This window comes from Equus quagga, chromosome 11 (assembly GCF_021613505.1).
Source record: "Equus quagga isolate Etosha38 chromosome 11, UCLA_HA_Equagga_1.0, whole genome shotgun sequence".
In the NCBI taxonomy this organism is placed as follows: domain Eukaryota; kingdom Metazoa; phylum Chordata; class Mammalia; order Perissodactyla; family Equidae; genus Equus; species Equus quagga.
This window is the reverse complement of record NC_060277.1, coordinates 38,547,745-38,568,162: the sequence shown is the minus strand read 5'-3', so window position 1 is coordinate 38,568,162 and position 20,418 is coordinate 38,547,745.

Sequence of the window (20,418 nt, the reverse complement as noted above, 5' to 3'; positions counted from 1 at the left end):
GACTAAAATTTATGGTAATTCCCTAACTAGTTCAGTCCAGACATTAAGTGGAAGCTGCCAAAAGTTTAAATTAGAAGATTCACCCTCCCCAGTCTCTATTCTATTTAGTATTAACGTTCTCTGTGCCAATCTTTATAAGAAAGCCTTACTGTGTTTTTTCTAAAAATAATAAGAAGCATCTATTTATTGTGCTCTGTGCAGATAGTTTATAAACCTTAATTTTAATTTTAATTTCTTTCAACAGCTTTGTGAGGCAGGTATTATTATCTCATTTTCTAGATGAGAAAACGCTGACTGGGGGATGCTAAGGGGATTTTCCACAGTCACATAGCTGTTTTGTGGTAGAGTTGATATTTAAACCATTCAGCTCCAAAAACACTGTTTAAACGCTTGTAAGAGAAGAACAAAATGTCATAGGGTATTCACAGGAGGAAGAGTAAGTTCCAGTCAAGAAGTAGGAAGCACTTTTGCAGGACCAGCGTGTGCACAATGCATGTGACAAACACTGAGAGCTTGGGAACATTCTAGTCCGAGAGCCCTTTGTGAGAAATGTGTTTGGCTGAAACATGGGCTGTGGGTTAAGGTGTTAGCTGATTATAGACGATTTTCATCGTAAATAAGTTCATGTCCCTAATTTGATAACTATGGTAGTCGACTCTGCTTATTGAACATTTGCTCCATGCCAGGTAATTACTGTGTTTTTACTCATGTGATGATAATCTAATGGGAGTACATCCTGACACTGAGCAACACGAGTGGAACTGTCATTACTCTTGGCTCTGCTATTCATGTCACCATACACAGGTCAGAACCTATTGGTAATTGAGGGACATTTAAAGACCTACGTGTCCCCTGCCCCGCCCCAACAATATCCCAGTGTCTGAAATCACTAGCAATCATACAATTCTTACTTTTATATTTTCATTATTTATTATAGTATAATTTATAATAAGGAATTATACTGAATTGCCCAGAAGCAGACAATTTTATGTCAAAGGGCAAGCGAAAAACCATGATACTAAACCATAAGAGTAAAGGTCCAAGCCAGTACTCAAAAGTCAGAGTAGAGTACAGAAATGTCACATCAAGTACAAGGACAACACGAAGACATGTTGAGTGAACAATGCTTTCCTCCTCTCTGACTTCCTGGGAGGGTGGCACAGCTTACCATGCAGCCCTGCTGGCTGGGCCAGCCCAGGATGAAAGATCAGACCAGGGAAAGACTCACAGCTTCCCCAGAAAATGAGGAGATAATTGCCCTCAGGAGAAGTTGTCTTAAATTATGCCTGTGCTCCCCATGTAGAGAAGACACAGTCTATATTCAGACAGCAATGGTTTATGGGGATTATTGCAAAACAGGGTGGAGGAAGGGGACGGAATCTTTTTGTACTGACCTATACATGTGGAAAAACTAATTTGGATGAGCTGTGAGGAACTGATCAGAACATCCTGAGCCCCATGGCTCTTATGAGAGAATAACCCACTTGGTATTTAGTCTGCCCTTGGATTCCTCCTCTGGCTCCTTGCTGACAATTATTTGCTAAGTATTGCAGTAAGAGCCGGGTGACAGGAGAGTGCCTGAGATATCAGCCACTGTATAACCTTGTCCCAGCCTCATGACTGCTAAAGAGCTCTTGTTGAACTTGTCTCTTTGAAAGAAAAAAAAAAGCATTATGGGACTGATACGTATACCCAGAACTCACATCAAAACTGACACATCAGATACACATTCGAACGACTATGCTGGGCTGTGATAATAATTATTCTGACTGTTGCTACCATTGTGTTCACACTATTACCCAGAAAAATTGCACCTTGATATTGTTGTGTTGATTCAGATTTGAATCTATTCACATCTAGAGCGTAGAGAGATACTAAAAGATTTTCAAAATCCTTCCACAGCAGAAGATACAATATCAGGCACATCTCTAAAGCAAGATTGAGCTAAAGCATAGTATAGTGACCCAGGAGAAAAGAACTTGAGTTAAACTTGGAGTTTTTTCCCTAGGAAGCTTTTGAGGAAGTTATTTAACTTCTCTGTCTTCACATCTGCTAATGTTAATAATAACAACAGACAAAAGACAATAGGTTAGGTGATTTCATTCTTCTAAAAAGATGTTAGAAAATACTGAAGCCTATCTCTGAGTATCCAGTAGAAAGATATGTTTATTCAATTATTTGTGTAATAAAAATCTGAAAAGGTCAGTATTACAATATCGTTGGAGGAAAAATTTGGGAAATATTTTGAAACCTTCACATGGAAAAATCAGAATTCCTAGGTGCAATAGGGACCTTAGAGGTCATCTAGTTCAGGCATTCTCAAAGTGTGGTCCCCTACACCAGAAGCATCAGCATCATCTGGGAACTTGTTAGGCATGTAAATGTCTCCACAGGACCTCAAACACAGAGGATCAGAAACCGGGGTGGAGTCCAGCAGTCTGTGTTGGACAGGCCCTCGTGGTGATTGTCATGCCCATTGGAGTTTGAGAGGCACTGATCTAACCAAGGTCTTTGCTTGACAGCTGAGGAAACTAAGGCTCAGAGAGGTTACCAGATTCATTATTTTGGGCAAGATGAGATTAGAAACCAAGTTTCTTTTGCTAGTGCTATTTATTCATTTCATACATATGCATTGACGTTCTGAATCAAGTTCTGAATTAACTAATAATTTTCGTTAAAGACTAGCAGTGAGAACTTAGAGGTGTGACAGTCTGTAGGATGGGAGCAGAGAGGCAGAACCACAGTGTGAGGATCATGCCATTCTTCAGGATTTCAATCATGGATTATTATCAGAGATCTTACAGACCCAGCCTTCTGTCACAACTTTAGGGCACTAATAAAATTAATTTTAGATATTTGTAATTCATGACTATAAAATTACTATAATATTTTCTACTCTCTAAAGTTTTAGGTTGCTTGTAATTTTTCCCATATTTTATGCCATTTATGCTGTTTTTTTCAAATAGCTTAAAGTATCACACCTCCCTGCCCCAAAAGACTAGGTCTAGAAGGGTTTTTACAACATATACTGAGAAGATGGAGTCATTTTATTGCTTATTCACTTGTCAAGATGTTTTCACGTTGCTTACTGAATTTTGTTGAAGTTTTATTTCAATGGTTTAAAACTATACTTTGGGAACTGCGAGATACTAACTTTTCTTTATTTTTCTAATTGGAAGTTATTTCAAATAAAATAAGCCCATCACTAAACAAGCCTTAAATAAAGATCATTTTGAATAAAAGTATTTCTTAATTTACAACTTTTTCAACCATTTATTGGAGAAAGTAAGATAGTCACATACTATGGTTCTGGAAAGCTTTTATGACAAGATTCTAGGGATATATAAGCGTCTTTCTCTCCCGCTCAGGGAGGAGACCACTCAGAACCAGGGAAACAGAAAAAAGCAAATAATTTTAGCTAATGCCATATGCAGGGAAAGCGTGGTGTTTTAATGTCAAATGTAGCCATCAAGGCTGTAAAACTGGGATATGTTACTTAACTTCTCTAGAACTTGGTTTTCCCATTTGTGGACTGAGAATGACAATATCTACCTCATAGAATTATAGTGATAAGGGAAAAGAAACCACATATTGAATCTAGCAATGCACTTCCCTACAGACGGCTGTGATGGAATAATGCCAGCAGTCAATGGCCATCAAAGTTTAGCTATTAGATGTACATGCTTCTTTAGTCCATCATCAAAAGACTACATAATCCTATGTGTGTGTTTCTAACATGTACGCACGTGTGAATGTGTGTGTATTTGTATTTTCAGCTGTCTTGTCTATCCCATCATCCTCTCTGAATTAGGGACAGTTTTCATGCTTGTGATTCTGTCCATGATTATCAACAATTCTCTATGTTTATCAAAACCCCTGATAAAGTTTTTCAATCTGTATCCATAGTGTACAACACACATTTTTAAATTGTAACTCTTCTGCTTAGGATTTATAGACAATTAGCTTATTAGACATTCCATCTAAAAAGTATGCCAATTTCTATCTGCAACGATGGGAGTGACAATAATTTACAAGAGGAACGGTTGAATTTTAGGCACCGCTTTAGCACATCAGAACACATATCATCTCGTGAAGGTAGCTACTAGAAAAACCTAAGAGTTGTTTGCGTATTTTTTGAAAGTCTTTGAAAGTAAACACGGGTTAAGCTGTTTGAGTTTGATTATCTAAAGAGCCTGGCCCCTGATGCTGGTGTAATTGTCCAATAATAGGAGGGTAAAAGAGAGATGTGAGGTTTATAGTCCAAATGGACAAGAAATAGTCCCCTTCTATTTAATTTATAAGTCCATATTTTTTTAAGGAAAGAAAGCCTCACTAATTTATATCCAGATGGTGATAATTCAAATAAAGTCTTTAGTACTTAAAATTCTTATATATTCTGAAAGAGACATTTTGGATTTTGTTTATTGTCCATTCATTTATGTAAAAACAAGACTGCATGTAAGTGACACCAAGTATTTGGTTAAAAATAAAATCAGTATGCATTGATGTTCCTAAAATCTGGATAAGATCTCACATTGACCAATAATCAGGGACTGGATTTTAAACTTTTCTTCAGGATGTTTTGATGTTACACACATGGCTAAGGTCTGATCTTAATTTCATTACAATATATTGGGCATGGATTCTGGCTATAATCTAGGTAGGTTTGAATCCTGGCTCTTATGGTTCACTCTCTGTGTAACCTGGGGAAATCATTTAACCTCCCTAATCCTGTTTCTACATTTAGGAAATGGAATGACAAAATCCCCACATTACTGAGTTTTAGAAGACATAGATGAAATAATTCGTACCGTGTTTAGTATATTCCTCGCAAAATGTTAACTATTAGTATTATTAACAGAACATTAACCATTATTATTCTTACTATTGAATACTTAAATATATTTGGAAACAATGTTTAGTTAATACTACTTAAGGAAAGCAGATAAGATCTAGAGCTCCTGATATAGTCAATAAATTAAATTTACACTATTGATTATATATCTAAAGAAGACTTCTAGTATTTAAAATAGATATCATAAACCGATTTCAGTACTATGAATTCTCCGGAAATACCTTTTGCCTTGTCTTTAACCCATGTAAAATTGTCCTAAACATATTTATTTACCTTACAAGTTTCCAATAAAAGTCAATCGAACTTTATCAGCATTTTCTGAATTTTTATTGTAAAGATGTTACAAAGCACTATTATTACATGTCTGAAAATTGCCACTTATTTGAAAGTCCCACTGAAGAGATACAGCTGAAAATATTTTCCATGAAGAGGCAAAATCTTGATGACTACTATAGAGTTAAATTGGTGTACTCATATAGAATCACTTAGAATTCTGAAATAACATTTGGGGAAAAAAGGCATATCCTTTGGGATTCTACATGATATAGAGTGACCCACAGGGAAATATAGTGCTATTTCATGAATCTTTTACAAACCCAAAGGATGTATTCAAATTACCCCAAAACAATTTTCTAGCAATGATAAACATATCTCTGTTGATCCAGAGGGATGATCTCAACTTCCCATTTCTTGGCTAAGGATGATTAACATAATTAAGATGAATATCCTTCCCTGTACATTCCCCCATTGTAGACATGTCTAAAGCTTTATGAAAAATCACGAGATAGAGGCAACTGTTTCATTTTTCCTGAGGTTATGAGAAGTGGGGGTGGAAAGGAAACTTGCAAGCAACTATCATTTATAAAATTTCTTTTAAATAAGGAAAGAGCTGGAAGAGTGTTATTGAGGCCCTTCCCAAAGCCAGTAAATCCGTGGTCCCAGTCAGTGGTTCCCAAACTTTGCTGCACAGTAAAATCAGCTGGATTTAAGAAAATAAAAATCTGGATGTGCAGATTGCACCCTAGATGAGTTATATGAAAATACTAAAGGTGGGAGCAAGGCATCAGGATTTCTTAAAGACCCCCAGTGGATTCGTCTGTGTGTCCAAGTTTGGGAATCACTGTTTTAAGTATGAGCTTGGAGACCTCAGCCCTAGCCTCTGCTCTCTTTTCTTATACATGACATCAGTTTGTAAACTAAAGATTTTTACATTAAAACAAATATTTAGGGAAAATTATTTGGGCTTGGCTCATTTCTATGAATCTTGGCTTTTCGATGAAGGAATATTCAAGTAAAGGGGGAAATTTACAAAAAAGATACTAGTATCTGGTAAGATTTCAAACTTTGTGAGTGACATGACCAGGGCTGCTACAGAGGGCGTAGGGTGCCGGCAGTTATGGGACCCACAAGAGACTTAGAACGCATGGGTTTAGATACTCATATAAAACATTTAATTTACAGCTTGTGAATCAATGGGAACTCTCTTTCCAAACATAAATAAGAAAGCTATTCTCCTACTTAGATTTCTTTGAAGTAAAATTATTTCTTATCTTGAATTGCAGAGTCCTTCAAGTTTTTGCCAAATGAGTCCCAATCCGACGGTAGTGTGGGATGGTGCTAGTTATCAGAGGAGTTTTGGCCAATGGTGCTTCTATTTATTTCTAAAGACTCATAAGCAATTTGGAAATGCTTCTTGATAGTGCCATGAAAATTACGTGGGCTAAAAATAGAAATTGTATTTCTCTCAAGACAATCTTAGGCAATCTAATACTATGTGATTTATTCACTTTATGTGATTATTTTTGTTTATTTAAAAAACTGGACCAACTGTTCTTTCTTTTTCATCTTTAAGATCCTTACAACTAAATTAGCACGGATTTTCCCTGGAAAATAGTTAAGACACCGAAAGTTTAGAAAAATAGATTATTTCAAGCAAGCCTCAACTACTGCCCTTCAAATGAAAGAAAGAAATTAGAAAATATTCAGCTCTGCAAGATCCACACATTGATACATTGATGGAAATGCTTTCACGTAAGTAGGAACTCATCATTGGAATTCTACAGTAAAGAAGTCATGAGAACACTTTGTTTCAAATTCCTTAGGAAAAACAGAGAAGTCCAACCACTAGCACTTGAGCTTTTAAGCTTTTCTCAATATTTCAAATGTGGATTTAGCCCACCCAGCACAACATTAGCCTGGCTAGGATTGTAAGTTCAATGATTGCCCGCTATCCAACTAGAAGTTTACGTGCTCCCATTTTAAAACATTTATATAAGGATGGGGCATAGATACTTTCTTGACTTGCATTTTATTGCTTAGCTGAAGCTCTTTGCATAGTTATTCAAATAGATTACCTTTTATATGCTGACCTGTGCATGAAGGCGAGATATTATTTTTCTTGCCCGTGACACAATATAGAATGCATATCAAGATAAAGTAGAGGAAGATTGTGTTTTTCTATAATTTTCATGATCCTGCCTACAGCTATTTAGAAAATAGTAAAGAAATGGGTTTTGTTAACCTATGCAGTTTTAGAAAGGCAGGCTGTTGGTGTGCTTTCTTGAAAATTAACTTCCAATAGATTGTGGTAGTGAAAGGAAAGGGAATTTGGGAAAAAGGAGAAATTGTTATAAAATAATAATTAGATATTTCTCTGGCTTACGTTTCTTCATCACTAAATTAAATCAAGTTTTGAGAGATAGTTAAACTATTATCTTGTTCATGTACCTGTGGTATTGGAATGTGTTATGATTACCAGCACCAGGCTATTATATGTACTCACAAATAACCCACTCAGTGAATTTATTTCTTGTGTGTGTGTGTGTGTGTGTGTTTTGCATCGACATACCTCTGTTCCAACAACCAGCTGACTTTTTATCTTTCACCTTGACTTTTTTCTCTTTTTCTCCTTAGATTTCTGTACATTTGTGATATCAGCTGAGTTTTAGCATATACTTATGGTTAATTCTGAGTAATTCAAGTGTTTTTACTACATCTTTAAAAATTTAGTATCCTAATTTTATCTTGGGGTTTGGAGCTATTGACGGAGCCTGGATACTTCATTTCCACCTCCCTCCAGAAAGACTTCTGCTAATCATAACAAAAATTAGATGTGGTAATAATAAGGGACATTGGCCACGTCACACCCTGGCTACTCCTTACTAGGAAGGCAATTTTGGGTTGTGATAGACTGAAAAATTTGCTCTCTCAGCTTCCTTGGGAAAAAGAGACTAGTCAGGGTTTTTAGGTACATGGTGGAGTTACGGTCACTACTATTCCTGGCTGGGCTGCCAACATTTCCATCCCTAGGGACAGACCCTGGGGGACCAGGGAAAAGACATGCTTTATAAGTCAGGGTGTCCTGTCATACCCTTGGTGCCGTCAAGGGGAGGAAAGTAAATATTGTTATCTCTTTCTTTTTTTCTTTCTTTCCTTCCTTCCTTTTTTTTTTTTTTCCTCTCAAAGCAACACTTTGAGACAAGTATTTTAGTCCCACTTGGCTAGCGATGAAACAGGTTCAAAAGGTTTGAGGGGTTTCCTCAAAGTCACAATAAGTGAGTGGATAAGTTTGCACTGTAACTAAGTAGTGTGTCTTGCTCCAACATCTGTGCGATTGTCTCATCTGCATGTGGCTAGAAAGGGATTTAAGAAAGACAAACTTCACATTTGTGCCCTATGGCCCTGCCTAAGCAGATTTGCTTTTATTCTTTCTGGAGTCCCTGTTTTGCTCTGGAAATCTGCATATTCAGGTATAGATCCTTCTTTTGAAAGTTCTCTAACGCTATTTTCTGGGTTCTTTACACTTTTTTATCATTTGCTTTTCCATAATCATAGAGCTCTGAGGCCCAGAAAAATACCTGATGTTTAAGTTGCTCCCAGGGAACTTTTTAGATATTTAAAATGAAATATATCATCCTCTGATGGGTTCCTGTGTCTTAACTTACAAATACTGAGAAGTCTTCCATCACAGAGCTTATTGATTAAAATAATAATAGCCCTGCACTCTTCCAAGATCTTCATATATATTAATTTATTAAATCTAACAGAAAGCTTATGAAACAGATAGTATTTATCATTTTCCTTTTAACAAAGGAGAAAATGAGGCAAAACGTGGTTCTGTGACTAGCCCAAGGTGACACCATTGGTATTTGGTAGAACCGGAATTTGAAAGAAGAAATCATTTCTTATTTTCCTCACACAAGCATTACTAATCTTTTCCTCAAGCTCAAGTATTTGTGGATGCTTTTCTTGCTCAAACTTGCTATAACTCGACTGAGAACAGAAGACACTTAACTGTCATCTCTAGGAATCCCAGGAAGGTAACAACTTCACACACCCACTTCTGAAATGAAAACAGGGACTACTCTCACCTTTTGCCATCCTATTTTGTAAAGTTAAATTGAGAAAAGATGCTGCAAACTTGATAACCAAAAGTGTGAATTTTGGGAACCAGAATTGCAGGTGATTTAGGAAACAGCAAAATGCAAATCAAGACACAATATGCCATATAGCATCAAAAATTATATGGATCTACACATGATAATAGTTATGATATTATAGTCAAAGAAACTACCAACTAACTATTTGTTTCAGTAACTCTTTGAAATTGGTTTTTTAGTCTCAATAGCATTTATGTACTAATTTATTCAGTCATGGTAGTTTTGAAGTAGTTTTAAAGCATTGCTATTCTATCTATGCAGACATATTTCTACCTGTCTGAAAAATATTAAAGTCAACAAATAGTAATGCAGTCTATTTTATTTTATTTTTAATGGAGTAAGCCATTTGAAAATGCGAAGAGTAACAAGAAAAGAAGAAAAAGGTTTCAAAAATGCCAGTCATCTTACCTGGTTTTCAAATCATCTGAAACCTAGTGAGAAGGGTCAGAAAAGGCCTGCCATGGGTGAGTCCGATGTGAATATTTACATCCAAGTTATAAATCTCTGAAATTATACAGAGCCTAAAAGCAATATTGACCCGACCTTAGTCATGTTGTTTCAAGTCTGGATGTTCTGCTTTAGTCCTAGGACTGACACTCCAAGGTGAGCAAACCCTTAGTAATAATGCTACCTAACACTCTCTGCACAGTGCTAAACCAACAAGCCTAATTAGACATACATACAAACAAAAGTACAATAGAGACAACAAAATTTACTATACCCTGGAGCACAACCAAACAAGCAAACATCATTTATTCATGCAGAAGTTACGGTTGTTAAGTTCTGGCAGCTTACACATGTGCTGAGTAACACCCGCCTCCTGTAACCTAGGGGCCAACACACAGAATTCATGTTGGCCAAGAAACTCCAGGTGGGCTGTAAGAGCAGATAAATGGTATGTAGTTTGGAGAGTAGGGGACGTGATTTAGAGTTTATGGGATTAAGAGACCTTGCAGGTTACATGCTGCAAGATCACAGGAAGCATTAGAAGCTGAAAAGAAAAACTTTGAATTTGAGCCTGTGCTTGACTGGAAGCCACTGCAGTGAAAGCAAAACAGTGGAGCTCTTGGGCTGTGTAACATCCAAGTCATGAAGCTTGAAACGCCACAATGAAGTTAGGAAATACAATCCAGATAGGAATAAAATGTACCCAAACTGTTAATAAATAAGAAAGCATCCATATTTTTTCCTGTACAGACAGCTTTGAATTTACCAGGCTAAATTGAAACTATGGAGAAGCAATTGGCAAGAAGACAGCATCTTCAAAGTCAATTCAAAGACAGAAAAGCATTGTAATGTTATATTAAATTTTCTCTATATTATTTAAAGCCCATTTGTTTGTTTAATTTCATATATTCTTCATAAAATTGCCACTTAAAAAAAAGCAAGGCAGATACCCCCAATCTCATGGATATGAAAACTGAGTTTCATAAATTGTTCTGCCAATGTTAAGGAGTCAGTAAAGAGTAGAACCAAGAATAATATTTCTACAAGTGAGAGCTTCTAACACTGAGAGCTTCTGACTTCTTCCTCTACCTTGGTTATTTTTATCTTTTCTAAGTATGAAGATTCTTCTTTGGCATTAAATTTCAATGAAATTACACATGCTGGTAGTTATAACTTAGTAGTCAAAATTGAGATACTTAAGCAAAAGATTGTATTTCAGTTGCACTTGAACTATATTTATTTAGTCTCAAAGGCAGCTACTTAGTTGTTCATTCCGTCACAATTATTATGTACCTAGCATGTGCAAGACACTATTTATTCAGCCCATATGCAGCCCTGGATAAATATATGGAAAGGAAGATTCCTTGCAATAACTCCATGGCCATAGCTTATACATACAGAAACATCACACTACTATAATGGAAAATTAAATCTTTATTTATAAAAGGAGAGAAAGTAAGAAACATGATGATATATTTACTCTTGAAAGACGGCAAAACCATATTATTAAATGCATATCTCTAGTAGCAGATTTTGATTCTTATCAGTAATGTGTTGAATGTATGAAGGCAGTCGATGCAAAACCTCTTTGACCTTCTTAGCAAATGCATCGCCCGGGTCTGCTGCTGCTTTGGGAGCAGAGAATAGAGGTAGAGCGAGAATTAGAGAAGCACAGGTTTAGCCTATTTAACTCAGCATAAATACATAATTAAATGATGAAGCAAAAAGTACGCATTTTAAGAAGATTAAAGTCAAGAAAACCGGGTTAAATACTGAGTGTGATAGTGCCTCGTGCTAAGTGCATACAGACCTCTTGCTAAAGGAGAGTAGTAGCTATAACGCTAGGAAAATACATGAAGTGGTTAGCTTGATTATTTGGAAAAAGATGGGGAGAAGATATAGATGCTATGGCACTGGCCATATTTAACTAGTCAGTATGGTATTTTCTAATGGAGACGGTATAATTACATAGCTGTTTCCCAATCAAAAATGTTTGTGAGCAGTTAATTGAATATAAATCTGATGCTTTTGTCCAATTAGAAATTAAGATGTGACCCTCAACTGTTGATGTCATTTGGATTATGTCTTCCTACAAGCTGTGTTGGTTATTGTGATATTGTGGTCTTGAAGCTTCAGATGGGGTTATGCATAACTCTCAGGTCAATGACAATGAGGGCTATGTGAGGAATGGCACAGTGCAGCACCTGGGAAACTTCTGTGACATTGAAAAGAGACATTTCAGTAGGATGAGAGCTATGAAGAGGCTCAGCTCTGCAGAACAGTCTTCGTTCTTCATGCATTAACTAAGCCCTACTGCTAGACTATCAGAGAGGCCCTGGCTCGAGGGTCACGTGACTCTCAAGCACTCATTACACACCTATTAGGAAGCTGCAAGGTGTTGGCACGTGCCAGGCTTTAGCACAGAAATGAGTTGGACAAAAATTCTACTTCCTATCTGTGAGGCGACATAACTGACAGATAAAGAAACAAGGTAAAATATTATATTCTATAGCTAGGTAATGGAAAACTAGGGAAGGTTTTCTGACATCTTGACAAGAGGGTAGAATCAAGTCATGTGGAAGTCTCCTCATCACAAATAGCAACGAAAGATAAAAGTTTAAACATACATTTAGATGAGAGAAAATATAAAGTAGCATATAAACATATATGTACAATTTTCTGCTATAATTCAAAAGGCAATGTTTGTTAACAAAATAATCTGTTTTGTCTTATAGTTTCCAGAGATATATTCAACTCATTGAAGGAAATGCAAAGACAGTGAGAAAAAAATAATGTTGTGATATCAATTATAAATTGAGGGTGGAAAGCCAGCCCTGATGACCTAGTGGTTAAAGTTCAGCATGCACAGCTTTTGTAGCCCGGGTTCGGTTCCTGGGCGTGGAATCACACCACTCGTCTGTCAGTAGCCATGTTGGGGTGATGGTTCATATAGAAGAACAAGAAGGACTTATGACTAGAATATACAACTATGAACTAGCGCTTTGGAGAGGGGAAAAAAAAAAAACAAGAGGAAGATTGGCAACAGATATTACCTCAGAGTGAATCTTTCTCAGCCAAAAAAAAAAAAAAAAATGATACACTCACCTACTTACCAACCACCATAACAAAAAGCTTTATAAAAAAAAAATTGAGGGTGGATTGTGTGATTTTCCTCAAATTTAACCTTTTTGTCCAGTATTTGTGTTAAAGATAATTATATATTCTCACTTTGAGGTATGATAATAGAAGCTATCCACAGCCTTGAAATTTGTGTTGGACTCTGTAGAAACCAGGAGTAAAACACATTTGCCTGCTCCCCTCAGAGAACTCATAAAGACGAGAGTGTGAAAGAACTTTGTGTGCAGAAGACTCAAATAGTTCAGTCCAGCAGGAAGGGATAATGGTGAAGACCAGGCAGGCAGGATCCCAATTGTCTACACCATGTTACATAATTGAGTGTAATTCTCTAATCAGTGATGAGCCATTAAAGTCTTCTAAACTGGGAGAAAACATGACCAGATACATGTTAGAGAAATGACTCTGGAAGTCATAATTAAAAGGGATTAGGGGAAGAGAAACAGATTGGAAGATGTGACATTAGGCTGGGTGAGAGATGATGAAAACCTAATTTAAGGCAGTGGCTATGAGAATGGTGGTAGATTCCAGAGATATGAAGAGTCAAAATCAGTTGGACATAGTGAGCAATTGTTTATGGCCAGATGAGTGAAGTTTGACTCTTTGTGTACTGATTTGGGAGATATGAATAATAGTGATTGAAAAAAAAAAACTGAGAAAAGGATAAGGGTGAGATTTGGGACAAAATAAAAAATTTATATTCTAAAATTCATTTGTGAGTTAGTTCAGAAATTGCAGCAGTGTGTTTGTAAGTGTTTGTTAAATAGATAGATAAGTAGACAGAAAGGAATGCAGAGAAAAATATTTCCCAAAGAAATAGTAAGAGCTAACATGTATTGAGCACTTAATATTGTTACAAGTACTTTTTAAGTATCAATGAACAAATTTAGCCACTCTTGAAGTGGGTCTTATTTATGCCCATTTTATGGGTGAGATAGGAGGAAGGATACAGAGAAGTTAAATCGTTTGCCCTGTGTTAGACAGGTAGCAGTAGGAATTAGTCCCACATGGTTTGTCTTCAAACCCTCTGCAATCACCCACGTGCTACGCTGCCTCTTCATGATGTAAAGGGCCGGTACTTATGGCCGGCCTGCAAAAGTCTCCTTTATTACATTTTTACTTAACTATAGAATTACTGATACTATCCTGAGTTTGAGAGCTGGCATGAGGGAATTTTTCATTACAGGAGAAGAAAAATATTCTTTTTCCTTGTCTAAGCCTAATTTTAAAATAGTCACAACCATATCTCACATATTTCTGCAGATTACTGTTTCTCAAAAAAGCCCTCTCACCGTGTCTTTGCCTCATCAGACACGATATTGATAAATAGCTCTTCATAGTTTCTCTCATCAAGTCCAATTTCTTCTACTTGATTTCAAGGTCTTCTTTAATCTTGCTCTGTTATTTACAACCAGCAATACCTCCTACTTCTTTTCAGCATCTGGAAGGTACGGCTGTTTGGTGTATCCTGGTCTTGTTTACTAATCAGCTGCTTCCACCTTCCTTTCTCACACAGATCCACAGGTCTGCGCTCCTCTAGTCTCTCGGGGCATTCCTGCTGCCCCAGCCCATCACAGAAGCATCCATCCGTGCCCTGAAATTAGTTTTCTCCCTCAACACCCGTTTTACTACCACCTTCCTCACACTCCATTCATCCTTCAGAGCACCTGATCCTCACTACCTTTTAAGAAAAAAACAATTTGAATTAATTTGCACTTCAAGGATTCTAAAATATTTATAGAGTGTCTACTGAGTGCCAGAAACTAAGTCCCAAAGGACATAAAACAAAGATTTCCATTTGGCTTCTGCCCTCCAAGAGCACTTGATCTAGTGGGAGAGACACACACACAAATAATCTGACAGAACACCGTGGGATAATCACAGCAGCAGCAGCAGGAGCAGAGCACAGAAGAGATGATTCTGGCTCCTGGGTGTCCGTGAAGACTTGGAGGAAATAACTTTTGAGTTGTGCCTTGAAGAGAAAGTTTTCCCTCATTTAGAAAAGTGAGAGAGAATGTGAGCATGGAGAGCAAAGGTATGGAAGCATTGAAGTCTATTCTATTGCTCCGATCCAGAAATAAAGAGTAACTAATTCATATTGCAGGCACCATTGCCAGACCTCAGTTCCTTAAACTTCATTCCTGCCACATCCTTTTTCAGGCCAGAATTGCCAATAGGTCTTCATTGCTTCTCCCACTAAACTCAGCTTCTCCTATCTGACTCTTCAAGTTTCCTGTAATCCACCCCTGCCTTTTATATATACTTTTATTTACAATATTACTTGCTTCCTTTCGAAATCTGAACGATAGTATTATTTGGTATTTCCTGGCTTTGTTTTGTAAGTGAATAAGAGGAGGTTTAACTGTTGCTGTTCTGCTGGCCCCACACACCTAACCTAACTCTTTATGATGACTAGAGCCATGTAAACAGCAGCAGTAGCCCCTGCATTAACGCCTGGCCATTTGCCATGTAAAGCTAAGCAGGTCTGTATGTAGCATCAGGGTTCTTTTGTTTCTTAAGTTGGGTTCCAGTGAGAACAAGGAATTACAATAACACGTGGGCAGTAGATGTTCTACTCCGTAGACCCCTGAAAACACTCCTGTAAGTGTCAGAGCTGGAGAAACGTGTGAGTCTCTTTTATCCGGGAAGAGCACATTTTGGCCTCATACTCTGTCTAGTTTTCAATGTTAACAGTGTGTATTTCTGGCAAATTGATGGATGGATATTAGGTTAAACTTAAAACTTTCCCTTGTAATTTGCTATAGAGTCTATATCATCAGTCTGGTAAGTGTTTTCAAATTCATGTCACTTTAAAAAGTATTCTTGGGGGGCTGGCCCCGTGGCCGAGTGGTTAAGTTCGCGCGCTCCACTGCAGGCGGCCCAGTGTTTCGTTAGTTCGAATCCTGGGCGCGGACATGGCACTGCTCATCAGACCACGCTGAGGCAGCGTCCCACATGCCACAACTAGAAGAACCCACAACGAGGAATACACAACTATGTACCGGGGGGCTTTGGGGAGAAAAAGGAAAAAATAAAATCTTAAAAAAAAAAAAAAAAAGTATTCTTGGGTTGTTTGTCTCATTTCTATGAATAGCAAAATATTTTTTTTAACTTTTTATTGAGATTATGATGGTTTACAACCTTGTGAAATTTCAGTTGTGCATTATTGTTTGTCAGTCGTGTTGTAGGTGCAGCACTTCATGCTTTGCGCCCATCCACCGGCCCCCCTTTCCCCTGGTAACCACTAATCTGTTCCCTTTGTCTATATGTTTAACTTCCACATATGAGTGGAGTCATACAGAGATTGTCTTTCTCTATCTGGCTTATTTCACTTAACATAATACCCTCAAGGTCCATCCATGTTGTTGTGAGTGAGATGATTTTTCCTTTTTTTATGGCTGAGTAGTATTCCATGAATAGCAAAATATTTTTAAAAGCATATGATCTATATGAACACTAGTTCTGTGTATGTAGCCTAATTTTCTCTATTTATTTTCCAGAATTTGTTGTCTAGTCATTCACTTTATTTAGTTTTGGTTACATGGTGGAATGGTGAGACTTGAACAGTATATGCTTGACTTGTCCTAAACTGGAACCAGCTTATCTTGAAACAGATGTGCCCATTTCTCCTCCTGAGCATCTTTGATTAAGATCTATGATTAACCACTCATTTAAAAATATACTGGGCATTCTTTAGTCATATATAAAATCTACACATATACTTAATTAAAGGCCATGAATTTCAAAAGCAAAACAAGTATAATCTTTAGCAGTAGAAAGTTGGGATATTTGAAATAATGAAATATATGTTGAGGTTATATCTGATGGAGCTTTATTTGCTATTCATGTAAGTTTAGAATGGACAACACCTCACTTGTTACTGTCCCCAAATTATTGAGCCTTGCAATTTAGAAATCCTTGCTACTGTCACAAACCTAAGGAATTTCTAGTGCTGTTATATACCTGCAGAACACTAGACCAGAGCTACTTATTACTACTTACCAAACTTGGTACAATAGGTTCAATTAAATTAGATCAATTAATTACATTTATTTTAACCTCAAGGTCAATCAGAAAAGGTCTTTTATTGTTTAATTATAGATTTAATTACATTCAATCACTGAACTTGAAAAAAACACCCCCTCACAGCACTTAACACTAATGAGGCTCACAGAGAATTCCTGTGGAAATATTTTCTTCTCCTGTCTCTATTTTTCAAGCTATGCTTGAGATGCATTAGACAGAACAGTGGAGCAGCTAGGTAGAGGTTATTGAAGGGACACTGACACAAAGCAAAGAGGATGCTCTTCCCTTCAGAGCAGCATGAAAGTTTGCCAGTCACCATGCACTCTCTTTTATCATTTGTTAATAGCAGTGGTTCCAATTCTTTTGCATTTAGAAATGTGATCTTCTCTGCTTTATATGTCTTCCTTTCAGTAGTTTCTCTCAAAATTGACATTGAGTTTTCATTGCATCTCACAATGTAAAACAAAGGGTAAAAGTTGGAGATAAAAGTACTTCAACAAAAAAGTGTTACTGAAAGACAGTGTCAAGATGGTGGCCCAGGTGGACTCTGAACTCATCTCCTCCCACAGACACAACAAATTTACAACTACTCTTCAAACAGTTACCCCTTAGACAGAACTGAAAATGATAAAAAAAACCTCTACAATAAGGGACAGTGCCAACTGAAGTGGAAGAGGCAGAAATTCCTTTCTGGAGAGAAAAAGCCACCTTTGAGCTGCAATGCTTCATAGCCAGTTGGGCACAATCCTAAGGTGCTGAAAGGAAAAAACCTACATTCAAGAATACTCTACCTGGCAAGGCTATCATTCAGAATGGAAGGAGAGATAAAGAGTTTCCCAGACAAGGGAAAACTAAAGGAGTTTATCACTAAGAAACCCACCTTACAAGAAATGCTATAGGGGCTTGTTTAAGTGTAAAAGAGAAGACCACAAATAAGAATAATAAAATTATCGAAAAAAAGCAATAAAATCACAGGTAAAAGCAAATATACAGTAAAGGTAGCAGATCAACCATCTATAAAGCTTATATGAAGGTCAAAAGACAAAAGTACTAAAATGACCTATTTCCATGATAAGAGGGTAATAGGTACACAGGAACAAAAAAAAGAGGTTAGATATGATATCAGAAACAAGAAATGTGGGAGGAGGGGAGTAAAAAAGTGGAGCTTTTAGCAAGAGGTCAATGTAAAGATACCACCAACTTAATATAGACTACTATATACGTAGGTTTTTATATATGAACCTCATAGTAATCACAAAGCAGAAACTTATAATAAATACACAAAAAAATTAACAGAAAGAAATCCAAACTTAATACTAAAGAAAACCATGAAACCACAAAGGAGAAGAGCAAGAGAAGAAGAAAGGAATAGAGAAGAACTACCAAAATGGCAATAAGTACATTCTTATCAATGGCTACTTCAAATGTCAATAGACTAAATGCTCTAATCAAAAAGCACAGGGTGGCTGATTGGGTAAACAAAACAAGACTCATACATATGCTGGACACAAGAGATACACTTCAGACCTAAAGACACTCACAAACTGAAAGTGAAAGGATGGAAAAATATACTCTGTGCAAATGGCAATGAAAAGAATGCTGGGGTAGCAATATTTATATCAGATAAAATAGACTTTAAAACAAAAACTGTAACAAGAGACAAGGGCACTACATAATGATAAAGGGAACAATCCAACAAGAGGCTATAACACTTGTAAATATCTATGCACCCAACACAGGAGCATGTAAATATATAAAGCAATTATTAACAGACATAAAAGGAGAAAAGGACAGTAACACAATAATAGTAGGGGACTTTACCACTCCACTTACACCAATGGATAGATCATCCAAACAGAAGATCAATAAGGAAACGTTGGCCTTAAATGACATATTAGACCAGATGGACTTAGTAGATGTATACAGAACATTCCATCCAAAATCACAGAACACACATTCTTTTCCAATGTACATGGAACATTCTCAAGGATAGAGCACATATTAGGCCACAAAACAGGTCTCAATAAATTTAAGAAGATTTAAATAATACCAAGCATCTTTTCTTACCCCAATGGTATGAAATTAGAAATCAACTATGGGAAGAGAATTGGAAAAGCCACAAAAATGTGGAGATTAAACAAAATGCTACTGAAAACAATTGGGTCAATGAAAACATCAAAAAATACCTGAAGACAAGTGAAAATGAAAATATGACGTGCTGAAATTTATGGGACACAGCAAAAGTAGAAATAAGAGGGAAGTTTATAGCAATAGAGGTTTACCTCAACAAACAAGAAAAATCTCAAATAAACAATCTAATAGTGCACACAAAGGAACTAGAAAGGAAGAACAAACAAAGCCTCAAATCAGTAGAAGGAAGGAAATAATAAAAATCAGAGCAGAAATAAATGAAATAGAGACTAAAAAAATAGAAAAAATCAATGAAAGTAAGAGCTGGTTCTTTGAGAGATAAATTAAATTGGCAACTTTTGACTAGACTCACCAAGAAAAAAAGAAAGAAAGCTTAAATAAATAAAATCAGGAACAAAAGAGGAGAAATTACAGTGGACACCTCAGAAATACAAAAGATTACAAAAGAATACTGTAAAAAGCTGTATGCCAACAAGTTGGATAATGTAGAAGAAGTGGATAAATTCTTAGAATCATACAATCTTCTAAAACTCAATCAAGAAGAAATAGAGAATTTTAATAGACCAATCACCAGTCAGGAGGTCAAAACAGTAATCAAAAACCTCCCCCAAAATAATATCCATGACCAAATGGCTTCCATGGTGAATTCTAGCAAACATTCAAAGAAAACTTAATATTATCCTTTGCAAACTCTTCCAAAAAATTGAATAGGAGAGGGAGCTTCCTAACTCATTCTATGAAGCCAAAATTACCCGGATACCAAAACCAGACAAGGACAACAACAACAAAAAGAAAATTACAGGCCAATATCACTGATGAACACCCATGCAAAAATCCCCAACAAAGTACTAGCACATCAAATACAACAATACATTAAAAAGATCTTGCACCATGATCGAGTGGGATTTATTCCAGGGATGCAGGGATGGTTCAACATCAGCAAATTAATCAATGTGATGCACCACATTAACAAAATGAAGGATAAAACTCACATGATCATCTCAATAGATGCAGAAAATGGATTTGAACAAGATATAGCATCCATTTATAATAAAAACTCTGAATAAAATGGGTATAGAAGGAAAGCACCTCAACATAGTAAAGAACATATATGACAAACCCAGGGCTAATATCATACTCAATGGAGAAAACTGAAAGCTATCCCTCTAAGAATAGAAACCAGACAAGGATGCCCACTTTCCCCTCTCTTATTAAACATAGTATTGCAAGTCCTAGCCAGAGCAATCAGCCAAAAATATAAAAAGAAATAAAAGGGATCTAAATTGGAAAGGCAGAAGTGAAACTGTCACTATTTGCAGATGACCTGATTTTATATATAGAAAGCCCTAAAGAATCCACTAAAAA